Genomic DNA, 19,844 nt, shown 5'->3' with positions numbered 1-19,844 from the left:
AAACTTACGTAAAATATATTCTATTCTGGCAGATTTCCACTGAGCTTGTCCTATCCAATGATTTCTGATTCATTTGTTCACTCATTCAGTTAATAAATACTTACTGACTTGAGCCGAGACTCCTAACCACGACATGCTGCCATATACACAAATGTGCTGATGCAGCACTTTTGTGGCAGATAAAGAATATTTTAAAAGAAGAATCATTCATCCAGAATTTGTCAGACTCTCCCTCCAGCACTGTGGAAAGAGAGTCCGCTCTCTGGCCAGCAGGCATATGCCAGTGTGCTCAGCTGTGAGTTCAGACAAAGAGTAAGTGCCTCGGGCTTAACTTTTTTTATTATAATCACTGCTGATATTCAAGTAGTGCTCAAAGGCTTTTTATCTAATGGAAAGATAATGTGTGGCCAGCAGATACACGCATGTTCTAGTCTGCTTGACGGGCACATCTCTGAGAACAGTGATGTAAATGAGAATTCCATCATCTTCATCAGTTTCTTATGAAATAGATTATTATGGATCATCAACACCCCCCCCCCCCGATCACTCCTGAGTGAACAAACAAGAAAGGATTTTGAAATCTACAATGCTGTAGATGTGAACTTGGCCTCAGAATGAGCTCACTAATTTGCGGGCTGGAATCCTCTAAAGTTCAGCCTGACCCTCCTTCTCTTAAAGCTACCACTATCAACCCAAAGGCACGTCCATTTTAATCTGTATTCATTGAATTAATGAATGAGTGTATTAATTAATGCCATGAGCTTTAATATTAACAAATTAATTTATTGGATAATAAATTTGTTAACAAATTAAATTATTCAAGATGCATTTAATTCATTTAAACTGTATCAATTGAGTAGCAGTATTTACCACAAACAATTGGGTATAACATAGGGATATAACAGCTACAACAAATATTCAGAAGATTTTCGAATAGGGTAAAACCTGTCCTGTGTGGTCAAAGCATGTACAGAATGAAGATCAACAGGTAGAAGATGTGGGAAAGCCCATTTTAGCTTAGCATCACAAAGACCCCTCTAAACAACAAGATTTCTCTAACTATTCATTGGGAAAAGTGAATTGTTGGTCACCTGAGGGAGTTGGGGATTTGCCAGCCTGTGGTGTTGAAGATCTGGAAGACCTCCAGCGCCTCTAAGATCCCACCAGCTCTGAGAGTCTGTGATCTCCTAAATCAGCCCGGTCATTTCTGCTGCAACCCCAAGTGCACAACTGTACGGAAACCGAGGCCCCTTTTGCTGCCAGCCCTCACTCAGCTCCTACAAGGAAGCAGGATGTGGCTCTAGGGACACACACCTGCATCTTTATCCGAACTTGTGGCGATGAGAGTGCTGCCTCTCATCTCGTAGATTTGTAATGCATGATGTTGCAAGGCTGATCATTATGAGGAAGCAAGTGTTTAAAATCCTGGTCCGGATTCTTGGCTTCTAGCTTACAGGTGGAGCTGAATTGAGTTATAAGCCATTAGAACACAATTACAGCAGGATTTTCCGCTTTAGAATATTACCCGTTTGGCTTAGAAATAAATCAAGCAATGCTGAAAGATAGAAGCTGCAGTCTTAAAGTGCTGGAATCAAAGAAGAAATGAGTAGAGAGATTTATTGTCCCGAAATCATTTTTCCCCCTTCTGAAAGCCCAAGCAAAAATTAAGGAAATTTATTCAGGAGTTGTAGGGCCTTAGAACTAAATTCATATTGTTGCCAGGAAGTGGAGAGTGTGGGGTCCAGGAAGAGCCTTTTCTGGAGCGACTAATCTGAGGCAGGCAGCAGAGAGGGAACTTCACTTTGGTGGATATGGAGATAATACTTTAGCAAGAGTTGTCGGTTCCAATTCACCACTTTACGAACCTATTTCTGTTTCGGGACTTTTAAGAAAATACTTGGTATTTGATTTATACTGGAGTATGTATGGGTCACGTATATGTTGCTTTATTACAGTAACTAACAGCAGGAAAAGAGGTTGTCACTAGAAAGCATGAGCTAGAGCTTATGGGTATTTTGGATCTTCAGAAGCCTACCCGCTCTGAGACTCCACAGCCCTTGCCTTGGTGGGAGAAAGAGTGACAATCCTAGGGCTTATGCTGACGAAGGCCAAAGCCCTAAATCTAAAGACAGAGTGAGGAAGATGTATATGCAGAGTCATGGTGCTGGGGAAGTCAGCCAACAGCTTAACAAAGGATAAGATTGTATTTGGATACGGGTCGTGCAAAGTGCAGAAACCAACAGAGCTCTAAAAAAAAAAAAAAAAAAGCCAGTGTTCTTTTTCTTTTTCTTTCTTTCTTTCTTTCTTTCTTTCTTTCTTCTTTCTTTCTTTCTTTCTTTCTTTCTTTCTTTTCTTTCTTTTACCGAACCAAAGAGTAGTCCCTATGTATTTATTAAATGCTGAATTCTAGGAGAAATGTGTAAAAATAATCCATCAATATTAATTATTTTAAACATAACTAGCATAAACCCTGCTTATTGCTTTATAAAGGGAGGCCATTCTTTCTGTAACCACAAGGAGTGGTCTGGGACCCTGACAAAACTCTTGTACTTCTGTATAGAGTTGACCCCTAGACAGTTGTGCAGGGGTTAGGGGCATCGACCCCCCCACCCTCTGCCCCGAGCAGCTGAAAATCCACATACAGCTTTTGACTTTTCAAAAATTTAACTACTGTTGATGGGAAGCCTTACTGGTAACATAATCAGTCAATTAACACATATTTCACATGTTATGTGTATTATATAGCGTATTCTAACAAAGCAAGCCAGAGGAAAGAAAATGTTCTTAGGAAAACCATAAGGAAGAGAAAATACATTTACAAGGCCGTACTGTAAAAAACCCATGTGTAAGTGGACCCACACTGTCCAAACCTGGCTTGGTCAGGAGTCAATTGTATTATAAAAAATGTGAATTACTTTCCCAACACACTGGAGAAACAAATACTCTATTTTTCTGTCCCTCTGAGCTTCAGCTTTTCCATTGTGATACATCATTAGTCTGACAACTACTCAGACCAGTTTTCTAACTCACTCTGATTCAATTCCACTTTCTTCCAGTTAGCAAATTCTCCATTTTTACAAACTGACATCCTAAAGGGAACAAATCCTTTTCTTTGGTTTTCATTTAATTTCTTGTATACTCAAAACAAGGGGCACCTGGGTGGCTCAGTTGGTTGGGCGTCTTGATTTCAGCTCAGGTCTTGATCTCAGACTTTGTGGGTTTGAGCCCCGCATCAGGCTCTGTGCTGATAGCTCAGAGAGCTGCTTTAGATTCTGTGTCTCCCTCTCTCTCTCTGCACCCCCCCACTTGTGCTCTGTCTCTCTCTCTCTCTCTTTCTCAAAGATAAGTAAACATTTAAAAAAATTTAAAAAGAAAGAAGAATTTATTTTAAAATCATTTATTTTAAATTCTGTTGGGAATCTAGCCTGTTTTTCTTGTTGTCTTGACTAAGTAATGATTTCCTTTTTTTTCTTTTGAAATGATTTAAATAATAACTTCAGAAATAGTAGGAAGAGCTTTTCTTTCTGAGTGATTTGCTGACATGATGCTCCATTGCCCTTGAATACTTTAGTGTGCAATTCTTACATACAAGGACTTCCCATATAATTACATTGCAACCCTCAAAACGAGAACATTAACTGTAATTCATTGATGGCACTTAATTTTAGACCCCATCCAAGGTTTAGCAGTTGTCCCAATAATGTCTTTATAGCAAAAGAATCCAGTTCAGAGTCACACATCACATTTGTTTCTTGTGTATTTTTGTGTTTCTTGATCTCAATCAGTTCCCCCAATTTTTTTCTCACTTTCATGACTTTGACCATTTTGAAGATTACAGACCACTAATTTCGTCAAATGTGTCTTATGATGGGATTGTTTGATGTTTTTCAAGTTTGTATTTAAATTATACTTTGGCAGGAATATCACAGATGTGATGCTGAGTTCTTCTCATTGCATCCTATTGGTATACAATTTCGATTTGTCATATTACTGGTAATATTAAATTGAGCCCTTGATTAAGGTGGGCTAATAGGCAGAAACTTAGGATGGCTCTATGACTTTGGCTGGTGGTGTTACTCTTATGATCATGATATGGCAAAAGGGAGATTATCTAGTGGACACAATCATATCAGTACTTTAAAAGTAGAGTTTTCACTGACTGTTAACAGAGGCAGAGGTCAGAGAGATTTGAAGTGTCACAGGGATTCAACTCTAGGAAGGTGTACCTCAAGGAGATGAAGAAGACCCAAGGCAAAGACCCAAGATCAGCCTGTAGGTTCAGGGGGCTTTTCCTGGACCCTAGCTGACAGCCAACAAGGAAATAGGGACTCGGTCTTACAGCTTCCAGAAACAGAGTCCTGCCCCTCCCCCTGCTCGTGCTCTGTCTCTCTCTCAAAAATAAGTAAACATTAAAAAATTAACAAAGAAATAAAGGAAGTGGAGTCCTGTCAACCTGAACCAGCTTAGAGGGTAGATTCCTCCCCAGAGGACTCCAGGTAAGAGTCTAGCCTGGCTGACAGCTTGATTTCAATCTTGGTGGACTCAGAGCAGAGAACCCCATTGAAGCCACCCACACTACTGACTTATAGAACTGTGAGATCATAAGTGGGTGTGTTTCGAGCTTTCAAGTATATGTTAATATACTTCTTATGAGGCCCTTCTTATGAGGACCTATTCATAAAGCTTCTACCTTCATGATTTAATTACCTCCCAAAGGTCCCACCTCCTAATACCATCACATTGGGGGGTTAGAATTTCAACATATGAATTTGGGGAGACACATTTAGTACATAATAGCAATTAATAAGCATTTTGTAAAGAGGTACTTTAAGACTAGACAAATATCTTATCCCTTATCAAATGTTTACCCACTTATTAGTTTAAGTATCAATTGATGTTTCTTGGATGGGTTAATTATTAATATGGTGGTTAAAATCATGGTCCTCTGATTCCATTATTTCTCCTGCATATTAGTTGACAATATACGGTGAGGGAGAGTTTTCTGTCCTTATTTATTCATTTCAGAGTGGTTCCATGAATTCCTCTTTTATTCAATGGGTCATAATCCATTAGTGTCATTATTAATTTTATGCTCTAATTGAGCTGGTCTCTGTGCCTTTAGGCAGAAGCCCATCATTCACTGAGCACTCCCTCACTTCCCGGTGGAAAAATCTGTTCCCTGATTCAATCCTGGAGTCATCTAGCTTTCCAAGTAACCTGGTTTCTTTTAATGGAGAATAGTACATACATATCTATAGCTTTATGGATATTTACATCTCTACTTCTATGCCACCCCATCCATATAGAAACTCATGAGTTCACACCAACCCTAATCCAATTCCACAGAGTTCATTCTAGTTTTGTGTCTTTCTGTAGTTGTAACTGCTTAAAACAAGAAATCTGAGTCCATGACTGACTACATAATTTGCAGAACTAAATGGAAAATGAAAATGCAGAGCCCTTACCCCCTGGGAGGAAAAAAATGCTATTAAAGGTACTAAAATATAAAGCTTTTAATTTTTGCTCATAGTCTCTCTCCACCATAGTGTTTTTTAATTTGCTATTTAATGTCATTTTAAGTAAAGAAAATTTTAAGTTGAAAATTATTAGCATGAATTTTACTATTTATCTTTATATTCTGCAATATCAGTTTCAAATGCAAATAGGAGAGCATTTAACTCATATGCAAAATCATCAACGTTACACAGCTATATTTTGGAGCTCATACACATGTATATATGTCATTCTTACCACAATAGTAGAAAGATTGCATAAAACTAACTCAATTGTTTTTATTTCATTTCTGGATATGCATGCATTTTCCCACATTTGGTTCTACATTTGGCTTACAGATGATTGAGGATGTACTGAAAAGAAAAGGAACGATGGTTTGCCCTATATTTCCTTTCTTCTCTGTCATTTTCAGTGCAACGGATTGTCTAATAAGCAGAAGTAACACAAGTAAGGATTCACATGATTAGGTCAGGCCCACCCCAGCGATCTCCGTCATAAGGTCAGCTGATTTGGGACCTTAGTTACATCTGTAAAATACCCTGTACCATACAATATCACATCAATATTTGGGTACTATCTTATCATATGCATAAGGTCCACACTCCAGGGAAGGAGATTATACAAGAGTGAGGGTCATTGAAGGCTGTCTTAATTCTGCCTTCTACATCTACCTTAAGATAGATAATGGCTAGTGACCCCAAGGAAATTGTTAAGTTCATTTGTGATCACGTTAAGTGTGTTATCTTGGCCCCTGCTGGGCCTGGATCTGAAGAGGAAAATACCCGTAGGCCAGATGGATAAAGATCCGGAAACTTCTTCAGTCATGTCAGGCAATTTGGGGTCTTCTGCAGAGGCAACAGGTGTCTGTTTTCCTAAGGCGCAATTCTCATGTCAGAGAACAGAGACTGGCAAATGCAAAGGCATGGTGCCAGGGAAGCTGCCAACATTTGCAAACACAGCTGAAAATGCTTCGCCTTGGATAAGGTAATACAGGCAGAAAGCGGAGAGAATGGATACGAACAGAAGCAAACAGGCTGTTGGGAAAAAATGGGCCTAAATATGATTCGGATGACGTTCAGATGCTCTTTTAGCTATTTGGGTAACAAACTAATGCTAAAGGGAAGTCCTGTTCAAGAAAGTCCATAAATACATTCTCACAAGTATTGGGCCTTCAACTATGGTCACGGTAACTGACGCTGAGTTGACAGTGTACTGAGTTGAATAGTGTCCTTCAAAAGTCTGTGTCCACCCAGGGCCTCAGAATGTGGCCTTATTTGACCATGAGGTCTTTGCAGATATAATAAGTTAAGATGAGGTAATACTGGAGTACATTGGGCCATAAATCCAATGACTAGTGTCTTTATAAGAAGGTTATATAAGCAGAGGCTGACATTGGAATCCTATCCCCTTTCCGATAAGCAAAGGAGCCTCAAGCATTGCTAGCAACTACCAGAAGCTAGAAAAGGTAGGGAAGGATTCTCCCCTAGAGCTGTCAAAAGGAGTATGGCCTTGATTTTGGACTTACAGGACTGTGAGAGAATAAGTTCATGCTGTTTTAAGGCACCAACTTTGTGGTAATTTGTTACACCCACCCTGGGAAAATTAGTACAGGCACTAAGGAAGAAATCAAAACTGGAAAAATCAGAATATTTCTGTTCATAGGAAGATAGCAAGGGTTATGAATTCCACTTATCAATCAACATGAGACAGCCACTATATTTCCTTAATTTCCAGGATTCGTCCAAGGTTGAGGCAGTGGAATACAGTTTTTCCAATTATGACAGCTTAAGACCCCTGGAAGGCTGACAAATAGGCTGTGATTGGCCCTGCTGCTTTCCTGAGCTGCTAGCATCACTTGACTCATGGAGAATAGGACCACGGCCATTCTCCTCCACTCACTGCCTCCCTGGCCTGGCCTTCTGAAGATGTGCCCTGGTAGAAAAGATCCTGGGACTGTGGCTTATCACCAAGCCCTGTTCAAATCACATTTAGGAAGGAATTGCTAATAAAAGGAATTCACTTGTTTCTGGTATGGAATCAAACAAACAGAACTGAAGGAGGAGAATACGAATTGCTTTTCAATGGTTATTTTAGCCCTTACAATTATACCCAAGTGAGGACAGGAGTAAAAAATTGATCATGAGTTAACTGACATTCTCCATGTATCACCCCTGACTCCAAAATGGTCAGTTCAATTCCAGTTTAAGAATGTCATATAGCCCCTGAAGTTTATAATTAGTTGTAGGGGTGCCTGGGTGGCTCAGTCGGTTGAGCGACCAACTCTTGATCTTGGCTTTGGTCATGATCTTGCGGTCATGGGATAGAGCCCTGTGTCAGGCTCTGCACTAAGCCTGGAGCCTGCTTACGATTCTCTCTCTCTCTCTCTCTGCCCTTGTCCCCCACTTATGCACCTTACTCTCTCTCTCTCTCTCTCAAATAAAAAATATATATAATTAGTTGTTGAGTCACTCATAGAATCATTTCAGATTATGTGGGTAGGCACCAGGAAGTGTAAGAATGAAGAGGCTTGGTTCCAGTTTTCTCATGTGTAAAATAACAATAAGCACACCTTGCATCCACCTACCCACCCACCTACCCATCCATTCGTCCATTTATTCAAAATATAGGATTGAGGAACAGAGAATACAGCAACAAACAAAACAGACCAGAAGTCCTGCTCTCATAGAGCTTACATTCTTTTGGGTAGAAACAGAGCAAGCAAGCCAACAAACTATAAATTATATATATATCGTATGGTGGAAAAGAAAACAAAGAAAGGAAAGAGATTACCACAGGAGATGGATTAATTTTAAACAGGGCGGTGAAGGAAGTCCTCACTGAGGCCTGAGAAGATGGTTAGTGAGCAAAGACCAGAAGAATATCAGGCAGAGAAACACTCCCATATATGAGGGTGGCACATCCCAGGCAACCAGAATAACAATAGCAAAGGTCCTGGGGCACAAACACAGTGGTAACCCCAAACTACCTGTTTTGTGTTATATTTTAATGATGGTCAAGTTCTTCTTCTTGGTCCCCACCAATACTCCCCAACTTACCCGAGGGCTGACCTTTTTGAAACAATAAAAGTGGGGGCGCCTGGGTGGCTCAGTCGGTTAAGCGCCGACTTCAGCTCAGGTCACGATCTCGCGGTCCGTGAGTTCGAGCCCTGCGTCGGGCTCTGGGCTGATGGCTCAGAGCCTGGAGCCTGCTTCCGATTCTGTGTCTCCCTCTCTCTCTGCCCCTCCCCCGTTCATGCTCTGTCTCTCTCTGTCTCAAAAATAAATAAACATTAAAAAAAATTTTTTTTAAAAGAAACAATGAAAGTGCCTGTAGGCAGCACTATCAAGTTGAAGGGTTAAGCCCTTCCCTGAAATTTCTGGGAAAACATTTACCCTACTGACAACAAATGAGGAGCAACAAGCTGGGTAGAATTTAAAAGTAAAATGTAATCAAATTCCACTGTGTAGTACATTCAGAATATTTGTTTTCTAAAGTTGAAAGGCCAATTGAATGAAAATAATTTCAAGTAACAGTGTAGGTGTATGAAATATTTAATTGAGTTGGATCCTTATTTGTTATTTTTTAAAAGGCTTAATACTTCTCTGATTGTAAAAATGAATTTCCCATTGTAAAAAACTTGAAAATTATGTGAAATAACAAGAAAAAAATTTGCTTGTGACTACATAGGAAAAAAAAAACTATTTACATTTCTATCTTTCTAGATAGATTTCCCTTTTATTTTAAACTTTGTTGATTTGATAGTGAAAATAGCTTGTTTTAATTTGCATTTTTGGGTACTAGTGTGAACAACTTTTCACATGCTTTACTGGCCAGGTTTCATGTATCAACTTTGCTTTCTCTTAAATTTTTCTTACCGATCTGAAAAAGCTTTTTAATCATAAGAAAACCATGAATCCATTTTCTGTCACATTCATGGTAAATGTTTTTTTCCAAGATTCTTTACTGCCCATTATTTTTGCATAGTTTTTATGTCCAAATTTTGTATTTTTATAGTCATGCATACTCAATATTAAAGCCAAAGAAATATTTATTTCCAACAATGTTCACTAAAAGAGTCTTTTCAAATTTTACTGAAAATTATGGTACTGCTTTTGCTCTATATTGGTACTGCTTTTGCTCTATAATGTACAGTGAAATCCCACAATAATGCAATAGGTAGGGTCCAAAAATTTAATTACATGAAATGCAATTACTGTAGGTTTAATGATTGACTAAAGCAGGCCTGGGCAGTTGGGCATTATGGCATCTGGCTGAGCAATTCCAATCCCTCCAGGTCCCAGCCGTAGTTTGACATCTGCTGGTGGGCATTTGCTAGATCTCACTTACATACTGAGGGGTCAAATCAAGTCCCAAGACTTCTTGGGACCTGCAGGACAGCAGCAGTGACTCCTGGATCTCCAGGTTAGCTAGTACTCTGTTTTCCAGACCAATCCAGGACAATGGGTGGAAGAGACGTACTAGGGACACGAGGGCCCACAACTTTCCATGATAAGCTCCCTTCTTTTCCACATCCTGCCTTGGATCCCTTCCTCCCCAGCTACTCCCCTTCTCTCTCTCCATAAGATAAAGCAAGTTTCCTACACACTCATGGAGTAGAAAGCGTTCACTTAACACACCCCTGTAATGTATACCTTAGACTCTCTATGACGGTGGATGCAAATTCAGTTGATGCCTAGAGTGGCTTTATTCCCAGCAATTCAAAAACAGTGAACAAATTTTAGGATGGATTCATTGTATCTGTTAGAACTGTGATATTAGGGACCCCAAGGTTGGCAAAGTTCTCGTTCCTTGAGATTTAAATGTATAAAATAAAATCAGCAATAAATAAGAAGTTGTTTTTGTAGAATACAGCCTTTCTCTATATTAGCTTATTTATTTACCTCTGGTTTGTTAAATTTAAGTGAAACAAAAATGTCATGTAATTTATTAATAGAAATATTTTTATCTTATAATCTAAGCTTTTTAATCAAGGAAATCATAATCACATGAAGGAAAAAAATTATAACATTTTGAAAGCACACACACAAAAAAACCACTCCCATAGATTATTTATGGATGTGTAGATAAATAGTAAAAATATAAAAACATGGATGGGAAGTGTATCAGTCAGGGTCCAGCTGGGAGAACAGAATGTACTCTAAGATTGTTGAACATTGGATATTTAATTCAAAGACTTGGTTACCCAGGTGATGGAAGAGCTGGGATATGAAAAGGGAGAAGAGCCAGTGAGGTGACTCAGGGGTTAACAGCAGCAGGAAAGAACTATGGTCCTAAATGGAGCACCTAGGAGGAAGTGATACTTCTAATCCCAGAAGCCATGTCCCCTGGTAAGAGAGAGAGAAATTCAAGTGGAGGCTGTCTGGCAAGAGCTGGGACCACACAGGAAATGTAACTGCATTTGGAGATGCCACTCAAGGCTGAGAGAGAGGGAGAAACACCTGGCTTCTCTCTTCCTCCTGCCCTCCAATCGCCTGACTGTACCTCCCATTGACCAAACCCAGCAGAAGTGGCTGGGAATCCTGGGAAATGTAGTCCGTGGACTCCCCTTCTCCCTCCCATTGAGAATAGAGGAGGGTAATGGTTGGGAGCAAGCAGGCAAGTGAGTGGCAGAAAAGGGGGCAGGCGCCTCACCAACCTGTGGATGTGCAAGACCTTCTTCCTGGAAAGGGAGTCCAGAGAATGGGGAGGGGAGGGTACAGAGTGGTCCTCAACTGTATTGGTAACCACTTATTTCATTGATAATTTTTTTTTAAGTTTGAAGCCAATATGGCAAAATGTCAGCATCTGTTAAATGTACAAAGTAGGTGGCCAGATGCTCATTATAGTAGTCTCTTGCATTTCTGCATAATTGGAATACTTCAAAGAAGAAATTATTGTAGAAAAAAAGAAATGTTCTAGGTTAATGGAATAAGGAACATTCTCCTTGTTTAGACTCACCTCCCTTTCCAACCTCACTCCTGATGATTCGCCATGGCTCTTCTTCAAAGGAGGGTGGCAAGTGGGTGGGTCTTACAGGCTCTGCCAATCACCAGGGTTGACTCTTGGGCATGAGGTCATGTTAAAGGCAGAGTAGGAGGATGAGGAAGGAAAAGAAGAAGGAAAGGCAAAGAGGGAAGTTTCCAGAAGCTTGGGAGGGAGAGGATAACCAATCACGGTGAGCTCTCCCAGTCTTTTTGTCTTTGACACTTGGTTCAGCAACTCACAACACGGATGCCCTTGAGCAAGTCCCTTGGCCTCTCCATCCTTGCATTTACTTTTCTGCAAAAGTGTGGTGGTTGCAAGATTCAATGAGAACAGATACAAAAAGCACTTTGAATAGTGCTGGCGCATAGCAATCTCTCAATCCATTTTGGTTATTATTATCATTCTTTGTTCTTTTTATCTTTGGATCCTCAGTGTTAGCAGAGTTCCCCTGTGATGATCGTCAGATCAAATGAGTGGGGGTAGCAAAAGAGGACACCCTGTAATTTGCTTATCTAATTCAGGTCTCCCTGTGATAATCTGCTCCTGGTTGAGCATACCAATCTCGATACAACACCGCCTAGATCCTGCCTATGAGGCCAGTGTCAGTATGATTTCAGACAAGTTTGGCAAAAGTCAGACTCTGGCAGAAAGAGTTACACTTCAATAAAGTGAAGAGAGAGAATCTGTGGGGTCATCTTATCAGGAGATTCAGCTTTCTTATTCTGATTCTGGATTCTGGAAGGGGTAATCCTCCAAATGAGACAACCTGCAGAGAAAACAAGGCCAAAGGAGAGTATGTGAGCATTAACTAGTTGAGAAGGCATTCTCCTGTGGTGTGCCCTATGGTTTTGTGCTCCCTCAGAGCCCTCCCCACAAGATGCTGTAAGGACACAAGAAGGGGCCCTGCCTTGACCTTCCATCCAACTGCCCCAAATGGTGTGCTAGGAAGGAGGGCAGGAAGCAGGGATCGGGGCACCAGAATAAACCCTAATGGATAGCTAATAATAAGCTTGGTGCCCAGCACGGAGCTGAGCGCCCTCCCAGTATCACCCCCACTTATTCTCACAACCGTGTGAGTAGAGAACAAGAGAATGGTTTGGGGGATGCTGTGAGCATTGGGTGAGTTAATAATACATGCAAAGAGCTTAGGATGCCTACCCCTTTCTGAGCGAACACGCAGTAGATGTTAGCTGCACTTAGTACAATCATCCCAAATTTGTGGATAAAGAAACCAACTTGGGAAACGGGAAATCTACCGAAGGTGACACGGCTAAGAAATAAATGGTGGAGCTGGGATGTGGACTCTCACTCGTGAGCCCACCCCTCTGTTGCCTCCATCAGAAATGATGCTGGTAGGAGGAGAGGTAGTTTCATCCTGGGGAAGGTCACATTCGACATTTGACATTCCTTGTCATTCTAAGTAGCTGCTGCTTTGCTGCCCTCTAACAAAAATAAGCAGTTGTAAGTGGGGAAAGGCAGCTCTATGATACCCGGGGTGGGCAGGGTGGATATGGAACATCATGCCATGCAAACTGATGCTTGAGACACTGAAATGCTCTTGAAAAACTGAGTTGTTGTTTTGGCTTTAAAAACCATAGAAGAGATTCAGATTGTCATTAAACTGGGCACCTGGCAATATCAAATGTCACAAGCCATCTTCCCAAGGACAAATATCTTTGATATCTTTAATGGGATCTAATAATCAGAAAGCACTGGTGAAAGATTAATAGATCATTTATTTTATTTTTTTTTAATTTTTTTTTTTATTTTTGGGACAGAGAGAGACAGAACATGAACGGGCGAGGGGCAGAGAGAGAGGGAGACACAGAATCGGAAACAGGCTCCAGGCTCTGAGCCATCAGCCCAGAGCCCGACGCAGGGCTCGAACTCACGGACCGCGAGATCGTGACCTGGCTGAAGTTGGACGCTTAACCGACTGCGCCACCCAGGCGCCCCGATTAATAGATCATTTAGAAGGATCACCTAGCAAGAGTAAAAAATTCATCTTGGATGCTTATAAGAGATTTAAGGTGAAGTTACTCCCACTTCCTTTAATAAGCATTCAATTAAGAATGAAACCTATGGTTGACAAAGTAAATTGGAGGAAGGCATTGTTTAACCTCTCTATTCTATGGAAACTTGCTTTCCAGGAAACTCATTTACCCCATCACATGGCTTCAAATACCACCATGTGACAGTGATGCGCTTGGAGTGACATTACTGGATCTGTTTCTCCTGTATAAGGTAAGGATGACACCCAACCTGCCATCACTAGGGAAGGTGGCCTGCATTTCAAGCTGCACAGAGGGAGCCCCCCACGTAAAAAAAGACTGCCAAGCAGAGGTCAAACCCTTCCCACTGCTGGACTGCCTAAACCAGACCCTGAGACCTGTCTCGCCCCTCCCCAAAGACTGAGTACACAGCATTGAACTTGCTCCAAATGTTTGAGAAGGAAAAGGGCAGGACTCTTACCCTTCCCTAAACAGTTTACCTGGCCAGTCACTGGTTTATATTTCAGTCCAGGTTTGTTCAAGAGCCTTTGAATCTGGAAGTGGTTGAAGTTGGAAATGCCAATGGCTTTCACCAGCCCCTGGTCCACCAGGTCCTTCATGGCCTATCACAGAAAGGAACACCTTTGGAGCAGTCCTAGAGAGACTGCAGGGACCCTGGCTTGTCTTCGTCTTCTCTGGGGCAGGAGAAGCTGGTAAAGGAGCCATCATGGCAACGTTAGCTGAAGCATGAAAAGGAAATTTCAGTCCAGTTGTCCAGCTCATGTGTGCCATAAAGCTCCTTGGTTTCAGCCCTACTGCCCTTTACCAGCCCCAGTGAAACAAGGAGGAAAAGGTAGAACTTCGATATACTTGCTCCCCTCCTCTTGCCTACATCTGGGTGACACGAGTTGGCCCTGGAAGAGGCTGCAGCATGTGGGGAAGCACCTCTTGTCTGCATCTGGAGTCACCCTCTCCCACGCTGACATCGGTTTGGCTGGCAATAATATCAGGGCCACTGGAGAGGGTCATGCAGGTTGTGCCCTGGCAGGGGCACCAGGCCAAGTGATTGAATGGGGCCCCAATCTGGCCACTAGCCACTTACCAAGACATGTTCCCAGGTACAGAAACTACATTGAACTTGAGGAAAGGTATCTTCCCATGATTTTTAGCCTGTGAAGGATACTTTTCCGAAATTGTCCCAAGATACCCTATATGTTAACAGCAGTCCAGATTCAACATGTATTTATTATGCATTTATTACGCATCCAGAACCTGTCCAGGAGTTGTCGGGATATAAAAGTATACCGTGTACCTCCTTCTGCCAAGACTCTCACAGTCCAATTAAAGTGCTAGGGTTCCCCTCTGGGGATCCATCAGTCCGCCAGATGCTGAGGCTGTCTCCAGTCGCTTGACAGCATAGCACTGGGAATCAGGGAGGTCAGAGAAGGAAGGGCAGACTCCGGGTGGAGTTTAAACTGGGACTTGAAAAATGACTTGGAGGAAAGAGAGAAAGAACAAGAGCAGGGGTGGAGGGAAGAAAGCAGGATTTGTGGCAGGGACAAACTTGAGGTGCTCAAGGGACACTTCATGCGATGGTTCTTAAATCTGACAGCCATTTGGAATCCCCTGAGGACTTTACAATATACCGATCTCAGGATCCACTCCCAGAGTTTCTTACCAAATTGGTCTGGGATGTAGCCTCAGCACTGGAATTTCTTCAAACTCCCCTGCTGATTTCAAGGTACAGCCAAGGCTGAGGGCCACTAGGGTAGATGATGTCGGTCTTCAAACTGGGCAAAGGAGTTTAGAATTGATGAGATCACAAGGTCCACGACATGCCTGAGTTGAGCAATGAGATACTATAAAAGTTTCCGTGTGTCATAGATCAGGTGTAAGGGGGTATAGGGCCCACGTGGACTCCTTTATACTTTTTTCTCCCATGTGGTTCAGGGTGGTCAGTTAGGTTTCTATTGAACTGGTCTTGGATCCACATAAAAATCTATCGCTTACGTGTTCAGTGCTGTTTCATCGTGGACCCACAGACTTTGTTCATCAAAATCTTTTCATGACCCCGAATCTTTTAGTTAGTGGTTATTCTGAAATCCATTCCAAGGGCATGGCACTGTGAAACTGGGGTACTTCTTGCAGAGAACAATGACATAATTGCCACATTGAATATCGTCATAAGAACTAGGGCAAAAAATCTCACAGAACCAACCTTAGAGGTGTGCTGGTCTCCACATTTCACAAAGAATAATTCCTAAGGGTAGAAGATGTCGTATTTTACCTGGGTAATATATATCATAGAGCCCTCTTATCAGATTTAATGCAAAGTCTGAGTCTGCTGAAATTTTAGGCTTTGTTGTAGGTCTTGCCACAGTTTTCATTCCCGGGAATAAAACATTCATTGAGTTGAATCCATGCACCTAAACCACTATGTTGCTCAATAAATCATCAAACCTGAAACATTTCCCTAATGGAAGGTTGTTTGTGGTAGCAGAAGAAATATGTTGACTTTTTTTTTTTACAGTTAAGTACCAGAATTTGAGTTTCTTTTTATGTTTTGATGGCTATGGTTTTGTCACTAGCAAAGAGAAATTAATATCTCATCTCCAAGATTCAGGCTTAACAAATTTATTTCAGTAAATACATCAAACAAGTATGTAAGACTAGGTAGTTGGATAATGACTTGTGTGGTCATTAAGGCAAATAAGAATATGTAAGTCCGAAAAAAAAAAAAAAACCGGCATGTTTCAACTTGTAGTTTGAACCATCTTTCTAGTATTTGGGCTCACCCAGCTGATGGCTTGTATAGCAGTGACATTTTGTCACATTGACTGTGGGTCTGTATTTAATTACATAATCAAAATAGCAGAAGGCATGACAAATTGATGGCTTCATGAGACTATTTATTTGATTTTGCTTCGATGGATAGTGTCTTGCTCGTGCGATATATTTTCAGTAATTTATTATTTAGTATGGTTCTTAATGACATAAATCATTGCTATTTTACTATTGCGAATTTAGGCTCGTAGCACCTAACTGCAAATGACATATCCTGTCGAGCAAATTCAGTGGTGATACTGAAGATCTTTATCACAGCTGGTGGATTTGCTTTATATACAACCTAGAGAGCTTTCATAACAGTCCCAAAAACCCACCCATAGAAATCCAGATCATTTCCTCCATCCTTTCTATTCCTAGCCAGCAAATTTAATGGCTTACTTGCCAAAGATAATTCCCTTCAAATACATTTACAAGATTGCTAACCTTGCCGTTATGAAATGATCACTTTTCTGCTTCATCACGCTTTCCTTATCAAATCAATTTTTCTCTCTAAATGTTCTTACTATTAGCTGCTAAAGTTCAAAGTAGCAAGAAAGCCCGTGCTTCCGGATAAATACTTTTGAACAAACCACCCACAGAAAAGTTACATTTAATTAAATCATGCCAATTCTAAGCTCCTCAGAAAGGTGAGTCCTAATCCAGTTTTAAGCAGTAAAACACAATACAAATTTATAAGGACGTGTGCCCCCACACCACAAGCCGATAAAATGACGCAGTTAACTCTTGGTGGTGTTGTCACCAGTCATTTGCAGTTTGTTCATTCCCTCTGTTCTCTGTTAGCATTTGAGAAAGAAACAATGTTTTCAGGGGGAAAAAATACCAGAAAAAGACTTTCACTCCTTAATTCGATTTTGAATAAGAATTACATGGAACAGGTGATTACTTGATCTCAGAAACCAAGCACTTGTGTCCCCTGATGTGCAAACGTGTGTATTCCCTGTGTGCCAAACACCACGTGCAGGGCTTCGAACAGTTGGACTTTGGAGACAGGTAGACCTGGGTCTGATCCCAGCTTTGCCACACTTTTGCAACGTGGTCTGAAAAAGTCACCCACCTCTCTAGGTCTCAATTTCCTCTTTTATAAATGGGGATGATAATAGTACCTGCCCCATTAAGTTAGATAATTAAATAAGCTCCATGATTAAAGTTCCTGGCACTCAACAGATGTTGGCTATCTTAATCTTTAAATTACCAGAGCCTAAAAGATATATTTTTATAAGGTTGTTTTTGTCTTTTTGTTTTTTTTTTTTTTAAGAGGCAGAAACTGAGGCTTAGAGAAATCAGGTAACATAACGCCAGGTTACTCAACCAAGGCATGCAACCCCAGGGCAGACCCTCTGTTCCAGATCCTTCCCCCTGGTTTCAGAACAGCGTGTATATCCTCTATATTGAGGTACATTATATTCCTATCTCCTTTGATGATCCAGTCCTCAGCCTTTGAAAATATACATATTGTCAGATGAACCCAAAAGCCAGAGGTGATTAGGAAGGAGTTGAAAAAGCTAGATTAGAGGATAATGATGATGGAATTAAATAGCATCAAGTACATAGGCTCCTTCACACCAGTGTAGACCCTTGTGGATAGCTACAGGCAAGTTTTCACTCCCAGCACACGTAGAACAAGATGGAGCCTACCTCCCAGGCATCCAAGAATCTTACTTTACTGTTGAGGACTTTGTTTTTATCATCTATGGGGAGAAGGATCTTCCCAGGCTGTAACTGCAGCACAAAAAGCTTAGTGCAATGCGCACCTGAACACTCAGCTCTGTTAAATGCGGTTTCAAGATCCTAACCTGCGTTCAACATCCACATCTGTGTGCCATTTTTTTACCCCAGAAATGCTCCAGAGTCCAAACATCAGAAAGTGTAGTTTGTACAAACTCTGAACTTTGCGATTTGAAATGAAACCTCTAAACCAGTCTACTGGGGTAAGTAAGTTTTTATATTTTAGAAACTGCTGGATTGTGTTTCCGATTCTGTGTCTCCCTCTCTCTCTGCCCCTCCCCGTTCATGCTCTGTCTCTCTCTGTCCCAAAAATAAATAAATGTTGAAAAAAAAATTAAAAAAAAAAAAAAGAAACTGCTGGATTGATATAAAATCTGTCATTAACGCATCCCCAAAGCCACCATTATCATCAGGGACACTAACTTCATATAACCAGACCCCATATACACTTGGAGGCAACCTTCAGTTTCAAAATCACCAGACAAGGGTTAACTTCCAAAGGAGTGGCTTCCTGGGGGAAGATATTGGCCAACTTGTATTCTAGCAGCCTCAAGAAGCCAGCCGTTAGGGATTCCACACTGTCATCACCCTAGCTGGACATGAGGTGAGACAGCCAGGAACTCGTGTTCCTCTCACCTCTCCGAAGCAGGCTGGAGGGGAGCCCCAGACAATGCATTCTTCTGTTTCTTCAATGAGGGCTGTCTGTCTTCCAGCATGGCCATGCTTGGGCATTTCTCCAAGATGGCACCCAAAGGTGTGCTTTGATTAACCAGAGGGTTGAACCCTGCAATTGTAGTATGTAAGAGCTCCCCTGGGAGGGGAACCCTTGGCACAGAAGGAGGACAAAGATGATGTGGCAATTGCTTGCTGGGGCTGCCAGAAATCATGATTCTCTTAGATGTAACTGTAAGAAGACCTAGGCGCTTGGTCATCTCAGCAGCTACACATGGACTCAGCCCCCTTTCTGGGCCAGTGCCTTTCTGTTTCATTGTCTCCTCCTGAAAACCTGCAGTTCAGGTCATGAAGAGCAAGACCCCATGCTGCAGCCCACCCCAGCCCCCAGCCCTGCACAGCTGCTGTTTTCTAGTACCCTGCTCTAGTTCCCTGCTCGGGAACTGGAGATTGGGACAGAGAGTAGCTTTAACCTGTAATCCTTGTGGCCAGTGAATAAGATAGGTCCTGACAGTCCTGTTTCAGATCCCTAAGGGTATTCTGACGGGCTTCCTTCACTAAGGGTCTCCCAAAGAAGGTGGACCATAGCTGCGAGGAACCAAGAGTGAGACATCAGTACTGGGTAAAGGAAGTGCCGCATCATACTCATTCTTCCTGCTTTTTGACTTACGCCCTGATCTAACAGGGGACAGGCCATTTATAGCAGAGTTGGTTCAGATACATGATCCAGGGATGTAAGATCACCAGGGGGTCAGCAAGTCAATGGCATTTCTTTTTTTTTTTAAGTTTTTATTTAAATTCCAGCTAGTTAGGGGCGCCTGGGTGGCGCAGTCGGTTAAGCGTCCGACTTCAGCCAGGTCACGATCTTGCGGTCCGTGAGTTCGAGCCCCGCGTCGGGCTCTGGGCTGATGGCTCAGAGCCTGGAGCCTGTTTCCGATTCTGTGTCTCCCTCTCTCTCTGCCCCTCCCCCGTTCATGCTCTGTCTCTCTCTGTCCCAAAAATAAATAAAAAACGTTGAAAAAAAAATTAAAAAAATAAAAAAATAAAAATAAATTCCAGCTAGTTAACATGCAGCGTAATATTAGTTTCAGGTGTACAATATAGTGACCC

General features: G+C 41.6%; 1 long non-coding RNA gene across 1 annotated transcript in view; it reads left to right on the top strand.

The window, feature by feature from the left end:
* The window catches only part of LOC125156493 (uncharacterized), a 62,683-nt gene extending 43,159 nt beyond the window's left edge, over nucleotides 1-19,524 (top strand). Inside the window, exons 5-7 of the long non-coding RNA XR_007148627.1 lie at nucleotides 5,377-5,494; nucleotides 13,650-13,743; nucleotides 18,174-19,524. This is a non-coding gene — a long non-coding RNA (uncharacterized LOC125156493). The remainder of the gene's footprint in view (nucleotides 1-5,376; nucleotides 5,495-13,649; nucleotides 13,744-18,173) is intronic.
* Nucleotides 19,525-19,844: the final 320 nt, after the last annotated feature.

This window comes from Prionailurus viverrinus, chromosome A2 (genome assembly GCF_022837055.1).
Source record: "Prionailurus viverrinus isolate Anna chromosome A2, UM_Priviv_1.0, whole genome shotgun sequence".
Taxonomy (NCBI): domain Eukaryota; kingdom Metazoa; phylum Chordata; class Mammalia; order Carnivora; family Felidae; genus Prionailurus; species Prionailurus viverrinus.
Note: the sequence above shows the minus strand (reverse complement) of the source record. Positions and strands in the feature narration are given on the sequence as shown.